This window comes from Aquarana catesbeiana, linkage group LG01, assembly GCF_042186555.1.
Source record: "Aquarana catesbeiana isolate 2022-GZ linkage group LG01, ASM4218655v1, whole genome shotgun sequence".
NCBI classification, from domain to species: domain Eukaryota; kingdom Metazoa; phylum Chordata; class Amphibia; order Anura; family Ranidae; genus Aquarana; species Aquarana catesbeiana.
Genome location: NC_133324.1, coordinates 990,154,697 through 990,180,666, shown reverse-complemented (window position 1 = coordinate 990,180,666; position 25,970 = coordinate 990,154,697). Strand labels below are relative to the sequence as shown.

Genomic DNA, 25,970 nt, shown 5'->3' with positions numbered 1-25,970 from the left:
AACTGAACGTGTGGAGCTAGATTGGAATGTGATCTGGACACTGCTTTGTGGCACCTTCCTGACTTTGAGTTCTGGCAAAAGTTAACTACAGAAGGCTTTCCGAGTCCAGATCCATGGCATTGCCTCAGCGCCTGTCTCTGAAGACTCACTCTGCTGAGTAAGGTCGGTTGGGCTGAAGCACTGGGAAATCAGCCCTTGTCCCAATCTCTGAAGACTAACCCTACGGAGTAAGGCTGGTTGGGCTAAAGCACTGGGAGCTCAGCACAGGTCTCTGAAGACTCACTCTACTAAGCAAGGCAGATGGGCTTGAGGCACTGGGAGCTCAGCACTGGTGCATGTCTCTGAAGACTCTCTACTAAGGAAAGCCAGTTGAGCTGAAGCACTGGGAGCTCAGTACTCACCCCTGTCTCTGAAGACTCACTCTACTAAGGAAGGCCAGTTGGGTTGAAGCACTGGGAGCCCAGCCCTTGTGCCTGTCTCTGAAGACTCACTCTACTAAGGAAGGCCAGTTGGGTTGAAGCACTGGGAGCTCAGCCCTTGTGCCTGTCTCTGAAGACTCACTCTACTAAGGAAGGCCAGTTGGGTTGAAGCACTGGGAGCTCAGTACTCACCCCTGTCTCTGAAGACTCACTATACTAAGGAAGGCCAGTTGGGTTGAAGCACTGGGAGCTCAGTACTCACCCCTGTCTCTGAAGACTCACTATACTAAGGAAGGCCAGTTGGGTTGAAGCACTGGGAGCTCAGTACTCACCCCTGTCTCTGAAGACTCACTATACTAAGGAAGGCCAGTTGAGCTGAAGCACTGGGAGCTCAGTACTCACCCCTGTCTCTGAAGACTCACTCTACTAAGGAAGGCCAGTTGGGTTGAAGCACTGGGAGCTCAGCCCTTGTGCCTGCCTCTGAAGACTCACTCTACTAAGGAAGGCCAGTTGGGTTGAAGCACTGGGAGCTCAGCCCTTGTGCCTGTCTCTGAAGACTCACTCTACTAAGGAAGGCCAGTTGGGTTGAAGCACTGGGAGCTCAGTACTCACCCCTGTCTCTGAAGACTCACTCTACTAAGGAAGGCCAGTTGGGTTGAAGCACTGGGAGCTCAGCCCTTGTGCCTGCCTCTGAAGACTCACTCTACTAAGGAAGGCCAGTTGGGTTGAAGCACTGGGAGCTCAGCCCTTGTGCCTGTCTCTGAAGACTCACTCTACTAAGGAAGGCCAGTTGGGTTGAAGCACTGGGAGCTCAGTACTCACCCCTGTCTCTGAAGACTCACTCTACTAAGGAAGGCTGAAGCACTGAGAGCTACCTCATTATTTGCACCATGGGGCACTTTTCACATTTCCCATTTGGTTTTTCCACAGAAAGGGTTAGTGCAGAGGGCCTGAGCGCTGATGTCATCTGTTGGGTAGAGTGTCACATGGACTCTTCGCGCTCTCTTTCCCGCTATTCAGCATTGAGGTACCATCTTCCTTCTGCTGCTCCTGCTTTGCAGCAGAGCCACAGGTAACTCCGAACTCCAGTCTGTTTCTGCTGTCCGCCTACAGTAACTTTGATCACCTCCCCTCTTTTTGACCCTTATTTGCCATCTGCTGCCTGGGTTTGTGAGTACCCAAGATGTTGTCTCACACCCCCAGCCTGGCTGTTTTACCACCATGAAGTCACAACATACAGTATCTGTATGTAGACACCGAGGGGACAGTCCTACTGCTATGGGTGACCCCACAGCTCACACTTTTGCATCTCTATCAGGGACATTTTCTCTGTACCCTCTGAAGATAATGAGATCCCAATTTGAAATCTAGTAACCCAATGGTTTTAGAGTTTGCTGAATACGGGCTCCCCTGTCAGATTCCCTGCGATCTGTGCTGCATACTGGATCTCTGGTCAGATTCCCTGTAATATGTGCCATATACTGGATCTCCTGTCAGATTCCCTGTGATCTGTGCTGAATACTGGATCTCCTGTCAGATTCCCTGTGATCTGTGCTGGATACTGGATCTCCTGTCAGATTCCCTGTGATATGTGCCATATACTGGATCTCTGGTCAGATTCCCTGTGATCTGTGCTGGATCCTGGATCTCCTGCTTGATTTCCTGTGATCTCTGGACAATACTGGACCTCCTGTCAGATTCCCTTTTGATCTCTACTGGATCTCCTGCCAGATTCCCTGTTAGCTATCCCTGATAGTGGATCTCTTGTCCAATTGCCTGTGTTCTCTGCCTGATACTGGATCCTCTGTCAGATTATCTAGGATCTTTGCTGGATACTGGATCTCCTGTCAGATTCCCTGTGATCTGTGCTGAATACTGGATCTCCGGTCAGATTCCCTGTTAGCTATCCCTGATACTGGATCTCATGCCAGATTCCCTGTGATCTCTGCACAATATTGGACCTTCTGTCAGATTCCATATGATCTCTGTCAAATTCCCTGTGATATGTGCCATATACTGGATCTCCTGGCAGATTCCCTGTGATCTGTGCTGAATACTGGATCTCCTCTCAGATTCCCTGTGCTCTGTGCTGGATCCTGGATCTCCTGTCAGATTCCCTGCGATCTGTGCTGGATAATGGATCTCCTGTCAGATTCCCTGTAATATGTGCCATATACTGGATCTCTGGTCAGGTTCCCTGTGATCTGTGCTGAATACTGGATCTCCTGTCAGATTCCTTGTGATCTGTGCTGGATACTGGATCTCCTGTCAGATTCCCTGTGATATGTGCCATATACTGGATCTCTGGTCAGATTCCATGTGATCTGTGCTGGATCCTGGATCTCCTGCTTGATTTCCTGTGATCTCTGGACAATACTGGACCTCCTGTCAGATTCCCTTTTGATCTCTACTGGATCTCCTGCCAGATTCCCTGTTAGCTATACCTGATACTGGATCTCTTGTCCAATTGCCTGTGTTCTCTGCCTGATACTGGATCCTCTGTCAGATTATCTAGGATCTTTGCTGGATACTGGATCTCCTGTCAGATTCCCTGTGATCTGTGCTGAATACTGGATCTCCGGTCAGATTCCCTGTTAGCTATCCCTGATACTGGATCTCATGCCAGATTCCCTGTGATCTCTGCACAATATTGGACCTTCTGTCAGATTCCATATGATCTCTGTCAAATTCCCTGTGATATGTGCCATATACTGGATCTCCTGTCAGATTCCCTGTGATCTGTGCTGGATACTGGATCTCCTGTCAGATTCCCTGTGATATGTGCCATATACTGGATCTCTGGTCAGATTCCATGTGATCTGTGCTGGATCCTGGATCTCCTGCTTGATTTCCTGTGATCTCTGGACAATACTGGACCTCCTGTCAGATTCCCTTTTGATCTCTACTGGATCTCCTGCCAGATTCCCTGTTAGCTATCCCTGATACTGGATCTCTTGTCCAATTGCCTGTGTTCTCTGCCTGATACTGGATCCTCTGTCAGATTATCTTGGATCTTTGCTGGATACTGGATCTCCTGTCAGATTCCCTGTGATCTGTGCTGAATACTGGTTCTCCGGTCAGATTCCCTGTTAGCTATCCCTGATACTGGATCTTATGCCAGATTCTCTGTGATTTCTGCACAATATTGGACCTTCTGTCAGATTCCATATGATCTCTGTCTGATACTGGATCCTCTGTCAGATTATCTGGGATCTTTGCTGGATACTGGATCTCCTGTAAGATTCCCTGTGATCTCTACCTGATCCTGGATCCTCTGTCAGATTTCCTGTGATCTCTGCCCGATACTGGATCTCCTGTCAGATTCCCTGTGATCTGTGCTGGATACTGGATCTCCTGTCAGATTCCCTGTGATATGTGCCATATACTGGATCTCTGGTCAGATTCCATGTGATCTGTGCTGGATCCTGGATCTCCTGCTTGATTTCCTGTGATCTCTGGACAATACTGGACCTCCTGTCAGATTCCCTTTTGATCTCTACTGGATCTCCTGCCAGATTCCCTGTTAGCTATCCCTGATACTGGATCTCTTGTCCAATTGCCTGTGTTCTCTGCCTGATACTGGATCCTCTGTCAGATTATCTTGGATCTTTGCTGGATACTGGATCTCCTGTCAGATTCCCTGTGATCTGTGCTGAATACTGGTTCTCCGGTCAGATTCCCTGTTAGCTATCCCTGATACTGGATCTTATGCCAGATTCTCTGTGATTTCTGCACAATATTGGACCTTCTGTCAGATTCCATATGATCTCTGTCTGATACTGGATCCTCTGTCAGATTATCTGGGATCTTTGCTGGATACTGGATCTCCTGTAAGATTCCCTGTGATCTCTACCTGATCCTGGATCCTCTGTCAGATTTCCTGTGATCTCTGCCCGATACTGGATCTCCTGTCAGATTCCCTGTGATCTGTGCTTAATACAGAATCCCTTGTCAGATCCCCAGTGATCTCTTTCAGATCCTGGATCTCCTGTCAGATTCAATGCTATCTTTGCCTGATACTGGATCTCCTGTCAGATTCCCAGGGATCTCTGCCTGGTATTGGATTTCCTGTGATCTACTCATGATACTGGATCTCCTGTCAGATCCATGATGAACTTTTCCTGATACTGGATCCCCTGTCTGATCCCTTGTGTTCTTTTCCTGATACTGGATCCAGTGGCAGACTCCTTGTGATCTCTGCCTAATACTGGATCTCCTGCCAGATTCCCTGTGATCTCTGTCCAATACTGGATCTCCTCTCAGATTTCATGTGATCTCTCCCTGATACTGGATCCACTGGCAGACTCCCTGTGATCTCTGCCTGATACTGGGTCTTCTGGCAGACTCCCTGTGATCTGTGCTGGATACTGGATCCTCTGCCAGATTCCCTGTGATCCCTGCCTGATACTGGATCATTTGTCAGGTTCCCTGGGATCTGTGCTGGATACTAGATCCTCTGCCAGATTCCCTGATCTCTGCCTAATACTGGATCCTTTGTCAGATAACTGGTATCTGTGATCTCTACCAGTGATCAGATCCTCTCCCAGTTAACTGGACCTGTGATCTCTACCAGTGACCAGATCCTCTCCCAGTTAACTGGACCTGTGATCTCTACCAGTGACCGTATCCTCTCCCAGATAACTGGACCTGTGATCTCTACCAGTGACCAGATCCTCCCCCAGATAACTGGACCTGTGATCTCTACCAGTGACCAGATCCTCAGCTGGATTACACATACCTGGGATCTCTACCAGTGACTGGAATCTTCTCCAGTGGAGAGGCAGAGGATGGGGGGATTGCCAGTGGAGAGGCAGAGGACGGGGATGACATGTACCTGGGATCTCTACCAGTGATCGGATCCTCTCCCAGATAACTGGACCTGTGATCTCTACCAGTGACCGGATCCTCAGCTGGATTACACATACCTGGGATCTCTACCAGTGACTGGAATCTTCTCCTGGATGACATGTACCTGGGATCTCTACCAGTGACTGGAATCTTCTCCTGGATGACATGTACCTGGGATCTCTACCAGTGACTAGAATCTTCTCCTGGATGACACGTACTTGCGATCTCTACCAGTGACCAGATCCTCTCCTGGATTAAATGTACCTACGATCTCTACCAATGGCTGTATCCTCTACTGGATTATACATACCTGTGCTCTCTATCAGTGACCGGATCCCCTTCTCGGTTACACGTACCTGTGATCTCTACCACCGACTGTATCCTCTAATCCCCCCCAGATTTCAGTAGAGCCCCCTCCAAAGCTTCTTGACCATTCTCTCCACTCTAGATGTTGTGCTGGATGCTTAGCAACTTCTTCCCTCCCTGCACTGCACACAGCTCCTCCTCCCCTCATTCCAAATAGCTGAGACCGTATTCCTTTACACACAGCCACAATCTGCACAGTGTGTAGCTGGTTACTGTGTTGCAGTTCTAACCTGTGATATTCCCTGGACGGAACGGCAGCACAGCTCCAGTAGTCACCTACACACTGTGCAGATCGTGGCTGTGTGTAAATACGGTCTCAGCTATGTGCAGTGAGGGGAGGAGGAGCTGAGATCATATTCCTTTACACACAGCCACGATCTGCACAGTGTGTAGGTGACTACTGGAGCTGTGCTGCCGTTCCGTCCAGGGAATATCACAGGTTAGAACTGCAACACAGTAACCAGCTACACACTGTGCAGATCGTGGCTGTGTGTAAAAGAATACGGCCTCCGCTATTTGCAGTGAGGGGAGAAGGAGCTGTGTGCAGTGCAGGGAGGAGAAGAGAGCTCTGTAAAGAGCCCCACCAGCAGAGATCCCCATGTCCTCTGCCACTCCACAGGTGAATCCCCCATCTGCTGCTTTTCCACTGGTGATATACCCCATCCGCTGCCTTTCCAATGGCAATCCCCCCCGTCCGCTGCCTCTTCAATGGCAATCCCCCTGTCCTCTGTCTCTCCACTGGCAACCCCCCGTCCTCTGCCTCTCCACTGGCGATCCCCACTGTCCTCTGCCTCTCCATTGGTGATCCCCCCTGTCCTCTGCCTCTCCACTGGCAACCCCCCGTCCTCTGCCTCTCCACTGGCGATCCCCCCTGTCCTCTGTCTCTCCACTGGCAACCCCCCGTCCTCTGCCTCTCCACTGGCGATCCCCACTGTCCTCTGCCTCTCCACTGGTGATCCCCCCCTGTACTCTGCATCTCCACTGGCGATCCCCCTGTCCTCTGCCTCTCTACTGGTGATCCCCCCTGTCTTCTGCCTCTCCACTGGCGATCCCCCCTGTCCTCTGCCTCTCCACTGGCGATCCCCCCTGTCCTCTGACTCTCCACTGGTGATCCCCCCTGTCCTCTGCCTCTCCACTGGCAATCTCCCCTGTCCTCTGCCTCTCCACTGGCGATCCCCACTGTCCTCTGCCTCTCCACTGGTGATCCCCCTGTCCTCTGCCTCTCTACTGGCGATCCCCCCTGTCTTCTGCCTCTCCACTGGCGATCCCCCCGTCCTCTGCCTCTCCACTGGCGATCCCCCCTGTCCTCTGCCTCTCCACTGGCGATCCCCCCTGGCCTCTGCCTCTCCACTGGCAATCCCCCCTGTCCTCTGCCTCTCCACTGGCGATCCCCCCTGGCCTCTGCCTCTCCACTGGCGATCCCCCCTGTCCTCTGCCTCTCTACTGGCGATCCCCCCTGTCTTCTGCCTCTCCACTGGCGATCCCCCCTGTCTTCTGCCTCTCCACTGGCGATCCCCACTGTCCTCTGCCTCTCTACTGGCGATCCCCACTGTCCTCTGCCTCTCCAACGGCGATCCCTTCGTCCTCTGCCTCTCCACTGGCGATCCCCCTGTTCTCTGCCTCTCCACTGCCGATCCCCCCTGTCCTCTGCCTCTCCACTGGCGATCCCCACTGTCCTCTGCCTCTCTACTGGCGATCCCCCCTGTCCTCTGCCTCTCCACTGGCGATCCCCCCTGTCCTCTGCCTCTCCACTGCTGATCCCCCCTGTCCTCTGCCTCTCCACTGCTGATCCCCCCTGTCCTCTGCCTCTCCACTGGCGATCCCCCCTGGCCTCTGCCTCTCCAACGGCGATCCCTTCGTCCTCTGCCTCTCCATTGCCGATCCCCCCTGTCCTCTGCCTCTCTACTGGCGATCCCCCCTGTCTTCTGCCTCTCCACTGGCGATCCCCCCTGTCTTCTGCCTCTCCACTTGCGATCCCCTCTGTCCTCTGCCTCTCTACTGGCGATCCCCCCTGTCCTCTGCCTCTCCACTGGCGATCCCCCCTGTCCTCTGCCTCTCCACTGGCGATCCCCCCTGTCCTCTGCCTCTCCACTGGCGATCCCCCCTGTCCTCTGCCTCTCCACTGGCGATCCCCCCTGGCCTCTGCCTCTCCAACGGCGATCCCTTCGTCCTCTGCCTCTCCACTGGCGATCCCCCTGTTCTCTGCCTCTCTACTGCCGTTCCCCCCTGTCCTCTGCCTCTCCAACGGCGATCCCCCCTGTCCTCTGCCTCTCCAACGGCGATCCCTTCGTCCTCTGACTCTCCACTGGCGATCCCCCCTGTCCTCTGCCTCTCCACTAGCGATCCCCCCGTCCTCTGCCTCTCTACTGGCGATCCCCCCTGTCCTCTGCCTCTTCACTGGAGATCCCCCTGTCCTCTGCCTCTCCACTGGTGATCCCCCCCTGTACTCTGCCTCTCCACTCGCGATCCCCCCAGTCCTCTGCCTCTCTACTGGCGATCCCCTCTGTCTTCTGCCTCTCCACTGGCGATCCCCACAGTCCTCTGCCTCTCCACTGGTGATCCCCCCTGTACTCTGCCTCTCCACTGGCGATCCCCCCTGTCCTCTGCCTCTCTACTGGCGATCCCCTCTGTCTTCTGCCTCTCCACTGGCGATCCCCACAGTCCTCTGCCTCTCTACTGGCGATCCCCCCTGTCCTCTGCCTCTCCACTGGTGATCCCCCCTGTCCTCTGCCTCTCCACTGGCGATCCCCCCTGGCCTCTGCCTCTCCAACGGCGATCCCTTCGTCCTCTGCCTCTCCATTGCCGATCCCCCCTGTCCTCTGCCTCTCTACTGGCGATCCCCCCTGTCTTCTGCCTCTCCACTGGCGATCCCCCCTGTCCTCTGCCTCTCCACTGGCGATCCCCCCTGTCCTCTGCCTCTCCACTGGCGATCCCCCCTGTCCTCTGCCTCTCCACTGGCGATCCCCCCTGGCCTCTGCCTCTCCAACGGCGATCCCTTCGTCCTCTGCCTCTCCACTGGCGATCCCCCTGTTCTCTGCCTCTCTACTGCCGTTCCCCCCTGTCCTCTGCCTCTCCAACGGCGATCCCCCCTGTCCTCTGCCTCTCCAACGGCGATCCCTTCGTCCTCTGACTCTCCACTGGCGATCCCCCCTGTCCTCTGCCTCTCCACTAGCGATCCCCCCGTCCTCTGCCTCTCTACTGGCGATCCCCCCTGTCCTCTGCCTCTTCACTGGAGATCCCCCTGTCCTCTGCCTCTCCACTGGTGATCCCCCCCTGTACTCTGCCTCTCCACTCGCGATCCCCCCAGTCCTCTGCCTCTCTACTGGCGATCCCCTCTGTCTTCTGCCTCTCCACTGGCGATCCCCACAGTCCTCTGCCTCTCCACTGGTGATCCCCCCTGTACTCTGCCTCTCCACTGGCGATCCCCCCTGTCCTCTGCCTCTCTACTGGCGATCCCCTCTGTCTTCTGCCTCTCCACTGGCGATCCCCACAGTCCTCTGCCTCTCTACTGGCGATCCCCCCTGTCCTCTGCCTCTCCACTGGTGATCCCCCTTGTCCTCGGCCTCTCCACTGGCGATCCCCCCTGGCCTCTGCCTCTCCAATGGCAATCCCTTCGTCCTCTGCCTCTCCACTGGCGATCCCCCCTGTCCTCTGCCTCTCCACTGCCGATCCCCCCTGTCCTCTGCCTCTCCCACGGCGATCCCTTCGTCCTCTGACTCTCCACTGGCGATCCCCCCTGTCCTCTGCCTCTCCACTAGCGATCCCCCCGTCCTCTGCCTCTCTACTGGCGATCCCCCCTGTCCTCTGCCTCTTCACTGGAGATCCCCCTGTCCTCTGCCTCTCCACTGGTGATCCCCCCTTTCCTCTGCCTCTCCACTGGCAATCCCCCCTGTCCTCTGCCTGTCCGCTGGCGATCCCCTCTGTCCTCTGCCTCTCCACTGGTGATCCCCTCCTGTCCTCTGCCTCTCCACTGGCGATCCCCCCGTCCTCTGCCTCTCCACTGGCGATCCCCCCATCCTCCGCCTCTCCACTGGCGATCCCCCCCATCCTCTGCCTCTCCACTGGCGATCTCCCCTGTCCTCTGCCTCTCCACTGGCGATCCCCCCTTTCCTCTGCCTCTCTACTGGCAATCCCCCCTGCCCTCTGCCTCTCCACTGGCGATCCCCCCTGGCCACTGCCTCTCCAACGGCGATCCCTTCGTCCTCTGACTCTCCACTGGCGATCCCCCCTGTCCTCTGCCTCTCCACTGGCAATCCCCCCTGTCCTCTGCCTGTCCGCTGGCGATCCCCCTGTCCTCTGCCTCTCCACTGGTGATCCCCTCCTGTCCTCTGCCTCTCCACTGGCGATCCCCCCGTCCTCTGCCTCTCCACTGGCGATCCCCCCCGTCCTCTGCCTCTCTACTGGCAATCCCCCCGTCCTCTGCCTCTCCACTGGCAATCCCCCCGTCCTCTGCCTCTCCACTGGTGATCCCCCTGTCCTCAGCCTCTCCACTGGCGATCCCCCCTGTACTCTGCCTCTCCACTGGCGATCTCCCCTGTCCTCTGCCTCTCTACTGGCAATCCCCCCATCCTCTGCCTCTCTACTGGCGATCCCCCCTGTCCTCTGCCTCTCCACTGGTGATCCCCCCTGTCCTCTGCCTCTCCACTGGCAATCCCCCCGTCCTCTGCCTCTCCACTGGCGATCCCCCCTGTCCTCTGCCTCTCTACTGGCGATCCCCCCGTCCTCTGCCTCTCCACTGGCGATCCCCCCTGTCCTCTGCCTCTCCACTGGCGATCCCCCCTGTCCTCTGCCTCTCTACTGGCGATCCCCCCTGTCTTCTGCCTCTCCACTGGCGATCCCCCCATCCTCTGCCTCTCCACTGGCGATCCCCCCTGTCCTCTGCCTCTCCATTAGCGATCCCCCCGTCCTCTGCCTCTCTACTGGCGATCCCCCCTGTCCTCTGCCTCTTCACTGGAGATCCCCCTGTCCTCTGCCCCTCCACTGGCAATCCCCCCTGTCCTCTGCCTGTCCGCTGGCGATCCCCTCTGTCCTCTGCCTCTCCACTGGTGATCCCCTCCTGTCCTCTGCCTCTCCACTGGCGATCCCCCCATCCTCCGCCTCTCCACTGGCGATCCCCCCCATCCTCTGCCTCTCCACTGGCGATCTCCCCTGTCCTCTGCCTCTCCACTGGCGATCCCCCCTGTCCTCTGCCTCTCTACTGGCAATCCCCCCTGTCTTCTGCCTCTCCACTGGCGATCCCCACTGTCCTCTGCCTCTCTACTGGCGATCCCCCCTGTCCTCTGCCTCTCCACTGGCGATCCCCCCTGCCCTCTGCCTCTCCACTGGCGATCCCCCCTGGCCTCTGCCTCTCCAACGGCGATCCCCCCGTCCTCTGCCTCTCCACTGGCGATCCCCCCTGTCCTCTGCCTCTCCACTGGCGATCCCCCGTCCTCTGCCTCTCCACTGGCGATCCCCCCCTGTACTCTGCCTCTCCACTGGCGATCCCCCCTGTCCTCTGCCTCTCTACTGGCAATCCCCCCATCCTCTGCCTCTCTACTGGCGATCCCCCCTGTCCTCTGCCTCTCCACTGGTGATCCCCCCTGTCCTCTGCCTCTCCACTGGCGATCCCCCTGTCCTCTGCCTCTCCACTGGCAATCCCCCCGTCCTCTGCCTCTCCACTGGCGATCCCCCCTGTCCTCTGCCTCTCCACTGGCAATCCCCCCGTCCTCTGCCTCTCCACTGGCGATCCCCCCGTCCTCTGCCTCTCCACTGGCAATCCCCCCGTCCTCTGCCTCTCTACTGGCGATCCCCCCTTCCTCTGCCTCTCCACTGGCGATCCCCCCTGTCCTCTGCCTCTCCACTGGCGATCCCCCCTGTCCTCTGCCTCTCTACTGGCGATCCCCCCTGTCTTCTGCCTCTCCACTGGCGATCCCCCCATCCTCTGCCTCTCCACTGGTGATCCTCCCTGTCCTCTGCCTCTCCAACGGCAATCCCTTCGTCCTCTGACTCTCCACTGGCGATCCCCCCTGTCCTCTGCCTCTCCATTAGCGATCCCCCCGTCCTCTGCCTCTCCAACGGCGATCCCTTCGTCCTCTGACTCTCCACTGGCGATCCCCCCTGTCCTCTGCCTCTTCACTGGAGATCCCCCTGTCCTCTGCCTGTCCGCTGGCGATCCCCCTGTCCTCTGCCTCTCCACTGGCAATCCCCCCTGTCCTCTGCCTGTCCGCTGGCGATCCCCCTGTCCTCTGCCTCTCCACTGGTGATCCCCTCCTGTCCTCTGCCTCTCCACTGGCGATCCCCCCGTCCTCTGCCTCTCCACTGGCGATCCCCCCGTCCTCCGCCTCTCCACTGGCGATCCCCCCGTCCTCTGCCTCTCCACTGGCAATCCCCTCGTCCTCTGCCTCTCGACTGGCGATCCCCCGTCCCCTGCCTCTCCACTGGCGATCCCCTCGCCCTCTGCCTCTCCACTGGCGATCCCCTGTCCTCTGCCTCTCCACTGGCAATCCCCCCGTCCTCTGCCTCTCCACTGGCGATCCCCCTGTCCTCAGCCTCTCCACTGGCGATCCCCCCGTCCTCTGCCTCTCCACTGGCGATCCCCCCTGTCCTCTGCCTCTCCACTGGCGATCCCCCGTCCTCTGCCTCTCCACTGGCGATCCCCCGTCCTCTGCCTCTCCACTGGCGATCCCCCCCTGTACTCTGCCTCTCCACTGGCGATCCCCCCTGTCCTCTGCCTCTCCACTGGTGATCCCCCTGTCCTCTGCCTCTCCACTGGCGATCCCCCTGTCCTCTGCCTCTCCACTGGCAATCCCGTCCTCTGGCTCTCCACTGGCAATCCCCCTGTCCTCTGCCTCTCTACTGGCGATCCCCCCGTCCTCTGCCTCTCCACTGGCGATCCCCCCTGTCCTCTGCCTCTCCACTGGCGATCCCCCCTGTCCTCTGCCTGTCTACTGGCGATCCCCCCTGTCTTCTGCCTCTCCACTGGTGATCCCCACTGTCCTCTGCCTCTCCACTGGCGATCCCCCGTCCTCTGCCTCTCCACTGGCGATCCCCCGTCCTCTGCCTCTCCACTGGCGATCCCCCCCTGTACTCTGCCTCTCCACTGGCGATCCCCCCTGTCCTCTGCCTCTCCACTGGTGATCCCCCTGTCCTCTGCCTCTCCACTGGCGATCCCCCTGTCCTCTGCCTCTCCACTGGCAATCCCGTCCTCTGGCTCTCCACTGGCAATCCCCCTGTCCTCTGCCTCTCTACTGGCGATCCCCCCGTCCTCTGCCTCTCCACTGGCGATCCCCCCTGTCCTCTGCCTCTCCACTGGCGATCCCCCCTGTCCTCTGCCTGTCTACTGGCGATCCCCCCTGTCTTCTGCCTCTCCACTGGTGATCCCCACTGTCCTCTGTCTCTCTACTGGCGATCCCCCCTGTCCTCTGCCTCTCCACTGGCGATCCCCCCATCCTCTGCCTCTCCACTGGAGATCCCCCCTGTCCTCTGCCTCTCCACTGGCGATCCTCCCATCCTCTGCCTCTCCACTGGCGATCCCCCCATCCTCCGCCTCTCCACTGGCGATCCCCCCATCCTCCGCCTCTCCACTGGCGATCCCCCCATCCTCTGCCTCTCCACTGGCGATCCCCTCGTCCTCTGCCTCTCCACTGACAATCCCCCTGTCCTCTGCCTCTCCACTGGCGATCCCCCCGTCCTCTGCCTCCCCACTGGCGATCCCCCCGTCCTCTGCCTCTCCACTGGCGATCCCCCCGTCCTCTGCCTCTCCACTGGCGATCCCCCGTCCTCTGCCTCTCCACTGGCGATCCCCCCTGTCCTCTGCCTCTCCACTGGCGATCTCCCCGTCCTCTGCCTCTCCACTGGCGATCCCCCCGTCCTCTGCCTCTCCACTGGCGATCTCCCCGTCCTCTGCCTCTCCACTGGCGATCCCCCCCGTCCTCTGCCTCTCCACTGGCGATCCCCCCCTGTCCTCTGCCTCTCTACTGGCGATCCCCCCGTCCTCTGCCTCTCCACTGGCGATCCCCCCTGTCCTCTGCCTCTCCACTGGCGATCCCCCCGTCCTCTGCCTCTCTACTGGCGATCCCCCCGTCCTCTGCCTCTCCACTGGCGATCCCCCCGTCCTCTGCCTCTCCACTGGCGATCCCCCCGTCCTCTGCCTCTCCACTGGCGATCTCCCCGTCCTCTGCCTCTCCACTGGCGATCCCCCCGTCCTCTGCCTCTCCACTGCCGATCCCCCTGTCCTCTGCCTCTCCACTGCCGATCCCCCTGTCCTCTGCCTCTCCACTGGCGATCCCCCCGTCCTCTGCCTCCCCACTGGCGATCCCCCCGTCCTCTGCCTCTCCACTGGCGATCCCCCCGTCCTCTGCCTCTCCACTGGCGATCCCCCGTCCTCTGCCTCTCCACTGGCGATCCCCCCTGTCCTCTGCCTCTCTACTGGCAATCCCCCCGTCCTCTGCCTCTCCACTGGCGATCCCCCGTCCTCTGCCTCTCCACTGGCGATCCCCCCTGTCCTCTGCCTCTCTACTGGCAATCCCCCCTGTCCTCTGCCTCTCCACTGGCGATCCCCCCGTCCTCTGCCTCTCCACTGGCGATCTCCCCGTCCTCTGCCTCTCCACTGGCGATCCCCCCTGTCCTCTGCCTCTCCACTGGCGATCTCCCCGTCTTCTGCCTCTCCACTGGCGATCCCCCCTGTCCTCTGCCTCTCCACCGGCGATCTCCCCGTCCTCTGCCTCTCTACTGGCGATCCCCCCGTCCTCTGCCTCTCCACTGGCGATCTCCCCGTCCTCTGCCTCTCCACTGGCGATCCCCCCCGTCCTCTGCCTCTCCACTGGCGATCCCCCCCTGTCCTCTGCCTCTCTACTGGCGATCCCCCCGTCCTCTGCCTCTCCACTGGCGATCCCCCCTGTCCTCTGCCTCTCCACTGGCGATCCCCCCGTCCTCTGCCTCTCCACTGGCGATCCCCCCTGTCCTCTGCCTCTCCACTGCCGATCCCTCCTGTCCTCTGCCTCTCCACTGGCGATCCCCCTGTCCTCTGCCTCTCCACTGGCGATCCCCCCATCCTCTGCCTCTCCACTGGCGATCCCCCCATCCTCTGCCTCTCCACTGGCGATCCCCCTGTCCTCTGCCTCTCCACTGCCGATCCCTCCTGTCCTCTGCCTCTCTACTGGCGATCCCCCCTGTCCTCTGCCTCTCCACTGGCGATCCCCCCGTCCTCTGCCTCTCTACTGGCGATCCCCCCGTCCTCTGCCTCTCCACTGGCGATCCCCCCGTCCTCTGCCTCTCCACTGGCGATCCCCCCGTCCTCTGCCTCTCCACTGGCGATCTCCCCGTCCTCTGCCTCTCCACTGGCGATCCCCCCGTCCTCTGCCTCTCCACTGGCGATCTCCCCGTCCTCTGCCTCTCCACTGGCGATCCCCCCGTCCTCTGCCTCTCCACTGGCGATCCCCCCGTCCTCTGCCTCTCCACTAGCGATCCCCCCGTCCTCTGCCTCTCTACTGGCGATCCCCCCTGTCCTCTGCCTCTTCACTGGAGATCCCCCTGTCCTCTGCCTCTCCACTGGTGATCCCCCCCTGTACTCTGCCTCTCCACTCGCGATCCCCCCAGTCCTCTGCCTCTCTACTGGCGATCCCCTCTGTCTTCTGCCTCTCCACTGGCGATCCCCACAGTCCTCTGCCTCTCTACTGGCGATCCCCCCTGTCCTCTGCCTCTCCACTGGTGATCCCCCCTGTCCTCTGCCTCTCCACTGGCGATCCCCCCTGGCCTCTGCCTCTCCAACGGCGATCCCTTCGTCCTCTGCCTCTCCATTGCCGATCCCCCCTGTCCTCTGCCTCTCTACTGGCGATCCCCCCTGTCTTCTGCCTCTCCACTGGCGATCCCCCCTGTCCTCTGCCTCTCCACTGGCGATCCCCCCTGTCCTCTGCCTCTCCACTGGCGATCCCCCCTGTCCTCTGCCTCTCCACTGGCGATCCCCCCTGGCCTCTGCCTCTCCAACGGCGATCCCTTCGTCCTCTGCCTCTCCACTGGCGATCCCCCTGTTCTCTGCCTCTCTACTGCCGTTCCCCCCTGTCCTCTGCCTCTCCAACGGCGATCCCCCCTGTCCTCTGCCTCTCCAACGGCGATCCCTTCGTCCTCTGACTCTCCACTGGCGATCCCCCCTGTCCTCTGCCTCTCCACTAGCGATCCCCCCGTCCTCTGCCTCTCTACTGGCGATCCCCCCTGTCCTCTGCCTCTTCACTGGAGATCCCCCTGTCCTCTGCCTCTCCACTGGTGATCCCACCCTGTACTCTGCCTCTCCACTCGCGATCCCCCCAGTCCTCTGCCTCTCTACTGGCGATCCCCTCTGTCTTCTGCCTCTCCACTGGCGATCCCCACAGTCCTCTGCCTCTCCACTGGTGATCCCCACTGTACTCTGCCTCTCTACTGGCGATCCCCTCTGTCTTCTGCCTCTCCACTGGCGATCCCCACAGTCCTCTGCCTCTCTACTGGCGATCCCCCCTGTCCTCTGCCTCTCCACTGGTGATCCCCCCTGTCCTCGGCCTCTCCACTGGCGATCCCCCCTGGCCTCTGCCTCTCCAATGGCAATCCCTTCGTCCTCTGCCTCTCCACTGGCGATCCCCCCTGTCCTCTGCCTCTCCACTGCCGATCCACCCTGTCCTCTGCCTCTCTACTGGCGATCCCCTCTGTCTTCTGCCTCTCCACTGGCGATCCCCACAGTCCTCTGCCTCTCTACTGGCGATCCCCCCTGTCCTCTGCCTCTCCACTGGTGATCCCCCCTGTCCTCGGCCTCTCCACTGGCGATCCCCCCTGGCCTCTGCCTCTCCAATGGCAATCCCTTCGTCCTCTGCCTCTCCACTGGTGATCCCCCCTGTCCTCTGCCTCTCCCACGGCGATCCCTTCGTCCTCTGACTCTCCACTGGCGATCCCCCCTGTCCTCTGCCTCTCCACTAGCGATCCCCCCGTCCTCTGCCTCTCTACTGGCGATCCCCCCTGTCCTCTGCCTCTTCACTGGAGATCCCCCTGTCCTCTGCCTCTCCACTGGTGATCCCCCCTTTCCTCTGCCTCTCCACTGGCAATCCCCCCTGTCCTCTGCCTGTCCGCTGGCGATCCCCTCTGTCCTCTGCCTCTCCACTGGTGATCCCCTCCTGTCCTCTGCCTCTCCACTGGCGATCCCCCCGTCCTCTGCCTCTCCACTGGCGATCCCCCCATCCTCCGCCTCTCCACTGGCGATCCCCCCCATCCTCTGCCTCTCCACTGGCGATCTCCCCTGTCCTCTGCCTCTCCACTGGCGATCCCCCCTTTCCTCTGCCTCTCTACTGGCAATCCCCCCTGCCCTCTGCCTCTCCACTGGCGATCCCCCCTGGCCTCTGCCTCTCCAACGGCGATCCCTTCGTCCTCTGACTCTCCACTGGCGATCCCCCCTGTCCTCTGCCTCTTCACTGGAGATCCCCCTGTCCTCTGCCTCTCCACTGGCAATCCCCCCTGTCCTCTGCCTGTCCGCTGGCGATCCCCCTGTCCTCTGCCTCTCCACTGGTGATCCCCTCCTGTCCTCTGCCTCTCCACTGGCGATCCCCCCGTCCTCTGCCTCTCCACTGGCGATCCCCCCCGTCCTCTGCCTCTCTACTGGCAATCCCCCCGTCCTCTGCCTCTCCACTGGCAATCCCCCCGTCCTCTGCCTCTCCACTGGTGATCCCCCTGTCCTCAGCCTCTCCACTGGCGATCCCCCCTGTACTCTGCCTCTCCACTGGCGATCCCCCCTGTCCTCTGCCTCTCTACTGGCAATCCCCCCATCCTCTGCCTCTCTACTGGCGATCCCCCCTGTCCTCTGCCTCTCCACTGGTGATCCCCCCTGTCCTCTGCCTCTCCACTGGCGATCCCCCTGTCCTCTGCCTCTCCACTGGCAATCCCCCCGTCCTCTGCCTCTCCACTGGCGATCCCCCCTGTCCTCTGCCTCTCTACTGGCGATCCCCCCGTCCTCTGCCTCTCCACTGGCGATCCCCCCTGTCCTCTGCCTCTCCACTGGCGATCCCCCCTGTCCTCTGCCTCTCTACTGGCGATCCCCCCTGTCTTCTGCCTCTCCACTGGCGATCCCCCCATCCTCTGCCTCTCCACTGGTGATCCTCCCTGTCCTCTGCCTCTCCAACGGCAATCCCTTCGTCCTCTGCCTCTCCACTGGCGATCCCCCCTGTCCTCTGCCTCTCCATTAGCGATCCCCCCGTCCTCTGCCTCTCTACTGGCGATCCCCCCTGTCCTCTGCCTCTTCACTGGAGATCCCCCTGTCCTCTGCCCCTCCACTGGCAATCCCCCCTGTCCTCTGCCTGTCCGCTGGCGATCCCCTCTGTCCTCTGCCTCTCCACTGGTGATCCCCTCCTGTCCTCTGCCTCTCCACTGGTGATCCCCCCCTGTCCTCTGCCTCTCCACTGGCGATCCCCCCGTCCTCTGCCTCTCCACTGGCGATCCCCCCATCCTCCGCCTCTCCACTGGCGATCCCCCCCATCCTCTGCCTCTCCACTGGCGATCTCCCCTGTCCTCTGCCTCTCCACTGGCGATCCCCCCTGTCCTCTGCCTCTCTACTGGCAATCCCCCCTGTCTTCTGCCTCTCCACTGGCGATCCCCACTGTCCTCTGCCTCTCTACTGGCGATCCCCCCTGTCCTCTGCCTCTCCACTGGCGATCCCCCCTGTCCTCTGCCTCTCTACTGGCAATCCCCCCTGTCCTCTGCCTCTCTACTGGCAATCCCCCCATCCTCTGCCTCTCTACTGGCGATCCCCCCTGTCCTCTGCCTCTCCACTGGTGATCCCCCCTGTCCTCTGCCTCTCCACTGGCGATCCCCCTGTCCTCTGCCTCTCCACTGGCAATCCCCCCGTCCTCTGCCTCTCCACTGGCGATCCCCCCTGTCCTCTGCCTCTCTACTGGCGATCCCCCCTTCCTCTGCCTCTCCACTGGCGATCCCCCCTGTCCTCTGCCTCTCCACTGGCGATCCCCCCTGTCTTCTGCCTCTCCACTGGCGATCCCCCCATCCTCTGCCTCTCCACTGGTGATCCTCCCTGTCCTCTGCCTCTCCAACGGCAATCCCTTCGTCCTCTGACTCTCCACTGGCGATCCCCCCTGTCCTCTGCCTCTCCATTAGCGATCCCCCCGTCCTCTGCCTCTCCAACGGCGATCCCTTCGTCCTCTGCCTGTCCGCTGGCGATCCCCCTGTCCTCTGCCTCTCCACTGGCGATCCCCCCTGTCCTCTGCCTCTTCACTGGAGATCCCCCTGTCCTCTGCCTGTCCGCTGGCGATCCCCCTGTCCTCTGCCTCTCCACTGGCAATCCCCCCTGTCCTCTGCCTGTCCGCTGGCGATCCCCCTGTCCTCTGCCTCTCCACTGGTGATCCCCTCCTGTCCTCTGCCTCTCCACTGGCGATCCCCCCGTCCTCTGCCTCTCCACTGGCGATCCCCCCGTCCTCCGCCTCTCCACTGGCGATCCCCCCGTCCTCTGCCTCTCCACTGGCAATCCCCTCGTCCTCTGCCTCTCGACTGGCGATCCCCCGTCCCCTGCCTCTCCACTGGCGATCCCCTCGCCCTCTGCCTCTCCACTGGCGATCCCCCGTCCTCTGCCTCTCCACTGGCGATCCCCCGTCCTCTGCCTCTCCACTGGCGATCCCCCCCTGTACTCTGCCTCTCCACTGGCGATCCCCCCTGTCCTCTGCCTCTCCACTGGTGATCCCCCTGTCCTCTGCCTCTCCACTGGCGATCCCCCTGTCCTCTGCCTCTCCACTGGCAATCCCGTCCTCTGGCTCTCCACTGGCAATCCCCCTGTCCTCTGCCTCTCTACTGGCGATCCCCCCGTCCTCTGCCTCTCCACTGGCGATCCCCCCTGTCCTCTGCCTCTCCACTGGCGATCCCCCCTGTCCTCTGCCTGTCTACTGGCGATCCCCCCTGTCTTCTGCCTCTCCACTGGTGATCCCCACTGTCCTCTGTCTCTCTACTGGCGATCCCCCCTGTCCTCTGCCTCTCCACTGGCGATCCTCCCATCCTCTGCCTCTCCACTGGCGATCCCCCCATCCTCCGCCTCTCCACTGGCGATCCCCCCATCCTCCGCCTCTCCACTGGCGATCCCCCCATCCTCTGCCTCTCCACTGGCGATCCCCTCGTCCTCTGCCTCTCCACTGACAATCCCCCTGTCCTCTGCCTCTCCACTGGCGATCCCCCCGTCCTCTGCCTCCCCACTGGCGATCCCCCCGTCCTCTGCCTCTCCACTGGCGATCCCCCCGTCCTCTGCCTCTCCACTGGCGATCCCCCGTCCTCTGCCTCTCCACTGGCGATCCCCCCTGTCCTCTGCCTCTCTACTGGCAATCCCCCCGTCCTCTGCCTCTCCACTGGCGATCCCCCCTGTCCTCTGCCTCTCCACTGGCGATCCCCCCGTCCTCTGCCTCTCCACTGGCGATCTCCCCGTCCTCTGCCTCTCCACTGGCGATCCCCCCTGTCCTCTGCCTCTCCACTGGCGATCTCCCCGTCCTCTGCCTCTCCACTGGCGATCCCCCCGTCCTCTGCCTCTCCACTGGCGATCTCCCCGTCCTCTGCCTCTCCACTGGCGATCCCCCCCGTCCTCTGCCTCTCCACTGGCGATCCCCCCCTGTCCTCTGCCTCTCTACTGGCGATCCCCCCGTCCTCTGCCTCTCCACTGGCGATCCCCCCTGTCCTCTGCCTCTCCACTGGCGATCCCCCCGTCCTCTGCCTCTCCACTGGCGATCCCCCCTGTCCTCTGCCTCTCCACTGCCGATCCCTCCTGTCCTCTGCCTCTCCACTGGCGATCCCCCTGTCCTCTGCCTCTCCACTGGCGATCCCCCCATCCTCTGCCTCTCCACTGGCGATCCCCCTGTCCTCTGCCTCTCCACTGCCGATCCCTCCTGTCCTCTGCCTCTCCACTGGCGATCCCCCCGTCCTCTGCCTCTCCACTGGCGATCTCCCCGTCCTCTGCCTCTCCACTGGCGATCCCCCCCGTCCTCTGCCTCTCCACTGGCGATCCCCCCCTGTCCTCTGCCTCTCTACTGGCGATCCCCCCGTCCTCTGCCTCTCCACTGGCGATCCCCCCTGTCCTCTGCCTCTCCACTGGCGATCCCCCCGTCCTCTGCCTCTCTACTGGCGATCCCCCCGTCCTCTGCCTCTCCACTGGCGATCCCCCCGTCCTCTGCCTCTCCACTGGCGATCCCCCCGTCCTCTGCCTCTCCACTGGCGATCTCCCCGTCCTCTGCCTCTCCACTGGCGATCCCCCCGTCCTCTGCCTCTCCACTGGCGATCCCCCCGTCCTCTGCCTCTCCACTGGCGATCCCCCCTGTCCTCTGCCTCTCCACTGCCGATCCCCCTGTCCTCTGCCTCTCCACTGGCGATCCCCCTGTCCTCTGCCTCTCCACTGGCGATCCCCCCGTCCTCTGCCTCCCCACTGGCGATCCCCCCGTCCTCTGCCTCTCCACTGGCGATCCCCCGTCCTCTGCCTCTCCACTGGCGATCCCCCCTGTCCTCTGCCTCTCTACTGGCAATCCCCCCGTCCTCTGCCTCTCCACTGGCGATCCCCCGTCCTCTGCCTCTCCACTGGCGATCCCCCCTGTCCTCTGCCTCTCTACTGGCAATCCCCCCTGTCCTCTGCCTCTCCACTGGCGATCCCCCCGTCCTCTGCCTCTCCACTGGCGATCTCCCCGTCCTCTGCCTCTCCACTGGCGATCCCCCCTGTCCTCTGCCTCTCCACTGGCGATCTCCCCGTCTTCTGCCTCTCCACTGGCGATCCCCCCTGTCCTCTGCCTCTCCACCGGCGATCTCCCCGTCCTCTGCCTCTCTACTGGCGATCCCCCCGTCCTCTGCCTCTCCACTGGCGATCTCCCCGTCCTCTGCCTCTCCACTGGCGATCCCCCCCGTCCTCTGCCTCTCCACTGGCGATCCCCCCCTGTCCTCTGCCTCTCTACTGGCGATCCCCCCGTCCTCTGCCTCTCCACTGGCGATCCCCCCTGTCCTCTGCCTCTCCACTGGCGATCCCCCCGTCCTCTGCCTCTCCACTGGCGATCCCCCCTGTCCTCTGCCTCTCCACTGCCGATCCCTCCTGTCCTCTGCCTCTCCACTGGCGATCCCCCTGTCCTCTGCCTCTCCACTGGCGATCCCCCCATCCTCTGCCTCTCCACTGGCGATCCCCCCATCCTCTGCCTCTCCACTGGCGATCCCCCTGTCCTCTGCCTCTCCACTGCCGATCCCTCCTGTCCTCTGCCTCTCTACTGGCGATCCCCCCTGTCCTCTGCCTCTCCACTGGCGATCCCCCCGTCCTCTGCCTCTCTACTGGCGATCCCCCCGTCCTCTGCCTCTCCACTGGCGATCCCCCCGTCCTCTGCCTCTCCACTGGCGATCCCCCCGTCCTCTGCCTCTCCACTGGCGATCTCCCCGTCCTCTGCCTCTCCACTGGCGATCCCCCCGTCCTCTGCCTCTCCACTGGCGATCTCCCCGTCCTCTGCCTCTCCACTGGCGATCCCCCCGTCCTCTGCCTCTCCACTGGCGATCCCCCCGTCCTCTGCCTCTCCACTGGCGATCCCCCCTGTCCTCTGCCTCTCCACTGCCGATCCCCCTGTCCTCTGCCTCTCCACTGGCGATCCCCCTGTCCTCTGCCTCTCCACTGGCGATCCCCCCGTCCTCTGCCTCCCCACTGGCGATCCCCCCGTCCTCTGCCTCTCCACTGGCGATCCCCCGTCCTCTGCCTCTCCACTGGCGATCCCCCCTGTCCTCTGCCTCTCTACTGGCAATCCCCCCGTCCTCTGCCTCTCCACTGGCGATCCCCCGTCCTCTGCCTCTCCACTGGCGATCCCCCCTGTCCTCTGCCTCTCTACTGGCAATCCCCCCTGTCCTCTGCCTCTCCACTGGCGATCCCCCCGTCCTCTGCCTCTCCACTGGCGATCTCCCCGTCCTCTGCCTCTCCACTGGCGATCCCCCCTGTCCTCTGCCTCTCCACTGGCGATCTCCCCGTCCTCTGCCTCTCCACTGGCGATCCCCCCTGTCCTCTGCCTCTCCACTGGCGATCTCCCCGTCCTCTGCCTCTCTACTGGCGATCCCCCCGTCCTCTGCCTCTCCACTGGCGATCTCCCCGTCCTCTGCCACTGGCGATCCCCCCCGTCCTCTGCCTCTCCACTGGCGATCCCCCCCGTCCTCTGCCTCTCCACTGGCGATCCCCCCTGTCCTCTGCCTCTCCACTGGCGATCCCCCCCGTCCTCTGCCTCTCCACTGGCGATCTCCCCGTCCTCTGCCACTGGCGATCCCCCCCGTCCTCTGCCTCTCCACTGGCGATCCCCCCCGTCCTCTGCCTCTCCACTGGCGATCCCCCCCGTCCTCTGCCTCTCCACTGGCGATCCCCCCCCGTCCTCTGCCTCTCCACTGGCGATCCCCCCTGTCCTCTGCCTCTCCACTGGCGATCCCCCCTGTCCTCTGCCTCTCCACTGGCGATCCCCCCGTCCTCTGCCTCTCCACTGGCGATCCCCCCTGTCCTCTTCCTCTCCACTGCCGATCCCTCCTGTCCTCTGCCTCTCCACTGGCGATCCCCCTGTCCTCTGCCTCTCCACTGGCGATCCCCCCATCCTCTGCCTCTCCACTGGCGATCCCCCCATCCTCTGCCTCTCCACTGGCGATCCCCCTGTCCTCTGCCTCTCCACTGCCGATCCCTCCTGTCCTCTGCCTCTCTACTGGCGATCCCCCCTGTCCTCTGCCTCTCCACTGGCGATCCCCCCGTCCTCTGCCTCTCTACTGGCGATCCCCCCGTCCTCTGCCTCTCCACTGGCGATCCCCCCTGTCCTCTGCCTCTCCACTGGCGATCCCCCCGTCCTCTGCCTCTCCACTGGCGATCTCCCCGTCCTCTGCCTCTCCACTGGTGATCCCCCCGTCCTCTGCCTCTCCACTGGCAATCCCCCCGTCCTCTGCTTCTCCACCTGTCCTCTGCCGTACTGATTCCTGTACAATCCCCTGCTGACCCTCCTTTGCCCCCTGACATTTTTTTGCTGCACCTCCACATCAGACAGACTATATCCAGCCCTGACGCGGAGTCCTCCATCGGGCCACCATCAGGACAATGAAGAGATCTGCTGAAAATGGTTTAAGTTAATTTAATGCACATTTATAAATATAAAACTAGCAATTCTCCCTGCTCTCTACTCCTGTCAGAGTGTACATGCAGCAAAGATTGATTGGCTGCTAGTCTGGCTCCTCCCTCTCCTGTGCTGGGGTTACAGGACGCTGATACCAAGACAAGTAAATTAAATAACGTCCTCATTTTAAGGCACAGCTAAAGCCAAAATGTATTTTTTTCTTTTAGGTTGAGTAGGGGGGACATTTTTATTTGTTTTTATTTTATTTTTAATCAAGGCCTTGTCAAAAACTGTCTTTATGTTTTTTATTTACTTTTATCTTTTTGAATGAGTAGGGGTACCCCTCCCACTCATTCACATTAGAGGGCTGTTGGGATGTGGGGGCCCCCTTCTTAAAGGGGGTTTCCAGTTTCCGATAAGTCACCCTCCTTTACATCCACAACCATCGAGCCAGGGGGTTGTGGGGAGGAGGTCCTTGTCCTTATCAACATGGGGGCAAGGTGCTTTGTGGGGGGGGGGGAATGTGGTCCAAAATGGTTTGTGGGGGGAGGCACTCACTCACCGCCCCCCTTTTCCTGGCCTGCTAGGCTGCATGGTCAGAAAGGGTCTGGTATGGATTTTGGGGGGGAACCCCATGCCACTATTTTTAAAATTTTGGTATGGGATTCCCATCAAAACCCATACAAAACCTGAAGAGCCTGTAATAGATTGGGGGGACCCCACGTTGTTTAAAAAAAATACTGTAGCTGCTGACTTTTAATATTAGGACACTTACCTGTCCTGGAATCCCACAATGTCGGCACCCCAGCCAATGTTTCCGTCGCATCTCGGGTTCTGCCGCCACCATTCGTGGTAAGAGAAACCAGCATGACATTCTATGGTTGTGGTGTGGAGTTCCTTCATACTGACACCCAGAACCTCTTCTTGGAAGGTGAAGTGTTCTGATAACCAGTAGAGTTCCTTACCTGTCTCATTATTGGATAAGGAGAGTCTTACTTATGACATTCTATGGTTGTGGTGTGGAGTTCCTTCATACTGACACCCAGAAACTCTTCTGGGCCAGGCCCCAATGTTGGTCCTCACCTTGCTTTATTGATGTTTGTCCTGGCCCCTCACTCGGCCTGTGACTCGGTCAGATCTGTTTCCTGCCGTTAATTAGCGCTCTTGTAAGTAGAAGTTGCTGGATAAGTGGGTGCCTGGAAAGGCTGTGAAGGTTCCGTGCCAGGATCTCGGTGGCAGCGCACCGTGCCAGCTCTCCGGTCATGCCTCCAGCAGGTGCTTTATGTCAAAGTGGAGAGAACGAGGCTTCCATAATATTTCATAGATGAGATTTCCTGCCACTCGGTGAACCCCAGGAGATGGCACATTCCTGACCAGTGACACCACGGGAAGGACGGACTGCTATGGGGTCCTGGAGGAACTTAACCCTTTCATGGCAGAACAGGGACAGGACCTTCAAGCCAGACTTAGATCCAATCATCGGGGAGATTAAATGAGAACAAGTATACAAGTTTAATTCTCACCCCACCACCATCCCCCAGAGCTGGGGCTCTGCGCCGTGACTCAGTCAGGGACTATCGGACATGGCAGTCAGTCTAACATTTTAAAGGGTGAGAGCAGGAGGGAGCAGTGTGTAGCTTGCAGAAGGAGTTTACAGGGAAGACCTTGGCAATGGGGTGAAGTTCATTATATAGTGACACAGGAAGCTGCAAACGTACAGTTCTGATGTGTGGTGTCACCAGCCTGCTATGCGGTACGGCTGGAGTGTATGAATCACAAGAATGACTCAACGGGAATCTGGTCATTTTCAATCTGTATTTGGCTGCGTGGCTGGAGGTCTCTTTTATTACAGAATAGATGACCTGAAAATAAATGAGCCTTGCAGGATTTACATGTCGTTTGTGTAATCTTATGTTCTGTTTGTATAGTCTTATAGAACCACCACCTTTAACCACTTAAGGACCGGGCCTAGTTTTTACACTCGGTGTTTACAAGTTAAAATCAGGTTTTTTTCTAGAAAATTACTTAGAACCCCCCAAACATTATATATATATATTTTTAGACACCCTATAGAATAAAATGGCGGTCTTTCCAATACTTTATGTCACTCCGTTTTTGCACAGCGCACTTACAAACGCAGTTTTTTTGGAAAAAATACACTTTTTTAAATAAAAAAAATAAGAAAACAGTAAGACCCCTTTCACTCTGGGGCAGATTTTTAGGTGTATAAAGCACTAGAAATAGCTTCTAAATAGCACCTGAAAACCGCCCACTG

The 25,970-nt window shown here is 60.1% G+C and overlaps 1 protein-coding gene across 1 annotated transcript in view; it reads right to left on the bottom strand.

Moving 5' to 3' along the window:
• Nucleotides 1-25,064, bottom strand: part of MSMP (microseminoprotein, prostate associated) — a 31,453-nt gene extending 6,389 nt beyond the window's left edge. The window contains exon 1 of the transcript XR_012240777.1: nucleotides 24,471-25,064. The gene's annotated coding sequence lies outside the window, so the exon portion shown is untranslated. The remainder of the gene's footprint in view (nucleotides 1-24,470) is intronic.
• Nucleotides 25,065-25,970: the final 906 nt, after the last annotated feature.